The sequence below is a fragment of the Gossypium hirsutum genome, chromosome A01 (assembly GCF_007990345.1).
Source record: "Gossypium hirsutum isolate 1008001.06 chromosome A01, Gossypium_hirsutum_v2.1, whole genome shotgun sequence".
In the NCBI taxonomy this organism is placed as follows: Eukaryota; Viridiplantae; Streptophyta; class Magnoliopsida; order Malvales; family Malvaceae; genus Gossypium; species Gossypium hirsutum.
Window position 1 is genome coordinate 72,433,406 of NC_053424.1, and position 1,588 is coordinate 72,434,993.

Here is a 1,588-nt window from a genome sequence, read left to right on the forward strand (position 1 = left end):
TTTAACAGGAACTGAATCGAGCATTGTTAGGCCTACTGTTGCTGCCAATAATTTTGAACAGACACCTAACACCATTCAAATGATCCAACAGTTTGTTCAGTTTGATGGTTTGCAGGACGAGGATCCCAACGCTCACTTGGCAAATTTCTTAAAATTTTTGCGACACTTTTAAAATCAATGGTGTTTCTGATGACGCCATTCGCCTTTGGTTGTTTCCCTTTTCGTTGAGGAATAAGGCTAAACAATGGTTGAACTTATTACCAAGTGGGTCAATCACTACTTGGGAACAAATGACCGAAAAGTTTTTACTAAAATATTAAAATAGCCAAACTACGTAATGATATCTCTTCTTTTGTGTAGATGGATTTAGAAACACTCTACGATGCATGAGAGAGATACAATGACCTTTTGAGAAGGTGCCCTCACCATGGATTACCACTTTGGCTATAGGTTCAAATGTTTCATAATGGCCTGAATCCTTCGACTCGACAGATGATCGATGCAGCCGTTGGTGGAACCATTAATAATAAGACACCTGAAGATGCTTATGAATTTATAGAAGAGATGTCACTGAATAATTATCAGTGGCATGTCATTAGGACAAAGCCAACGAAAATAGTTGGCGTTTTTAACGTTGATTCTGTCACCATACTCTCTAATTAGGCAGAACTTTTGAATAGAAAAATTGGCAGTTTTCTTGGTTCTTCACAGGTTCACCCAGTAATGCAGTATGAAGGAAGTTAAGGTGGATCAAGCAATTCAGATTACCCACCCTATGGCCACAACATGGGGAACGAGCAGTTAAATTACATGGGTAATAATCCTAGATCTCAAAATAATCCTTATAGTAATACTTATAATGCAGGTTGGAGAAACCACCCAAATTTCACATGAGGAGGCCAAGGGAATCAGCGACCACCACCACCTCCAGGCTTCCAACAACTACCTTACCAACAAGAGAAAAAGCCGAACCTTGAGGAGATGCTAACAAAATTCATCTCAGTGTTAGAAACTTATTTTTAGAATACCGAGATAGCACTTAAAAATCAACAAGCTTCGATCCAAGGGCTCGAAACTCAGATAGGTCAACTCGCTAAATTTATATCTGAACGGCCACAAGGTAGCCTGTTGAGTAACACTGAACCCAACCCAAAAGAGCACGTGAAAGCAGTTACACTAAGGAATGGGAAAGTGTTAGCTGAATCTGAAAAGAAGCCACCACAAGAAGCTGACAGAAAGGAGGTCGAACCCGAAAATAATGACAATCTAATGCCAAAAGAATATAAACCACCAATCCCATACCCAAAAAAGTTAAAGAAAGACCACATGGATGCACAATTTGGTAAATTTCTTGAACTTTTTAAACAACTGCATTTTAACTTACCTTTTGTTGAAGCTATATCGCAAATGCCTATATATGCAAAATTTTTAAAGGAGCTTCTAACAAACAAAAGGAAGTTTGAAGACTTATCTACAGTGGAACTTAATGAGGAGTGCTCAGCCATACTCCAAAATAAACTGCCAACCAAACTGAAAGATCCAGGAAGTTTTACTATTCCCTGCTTAATTGGTAGTTTGAATGTTGATA

The 1,588-nt window shown here is 38.5% G+C and overlaps 1 non-coding gene across 1 annotated transcript; it reads right to left on the bottom strand.

The window, feature by feature from the left end:
• Positions 1 to 327: 327 nt before the first annotated feature.
• Positions 328 to 434, bottom strand: LOC121208098 (small nucleolar RNA R71). Its single transcript, XR_005903094.1, has one exon. It is a non-coding gene; the product is annotated as a small nucleolar RNA R71 (small nucleolar RNA).
• Positions 435 to 1,588: the final 1,154 nt, after the last annotated feature.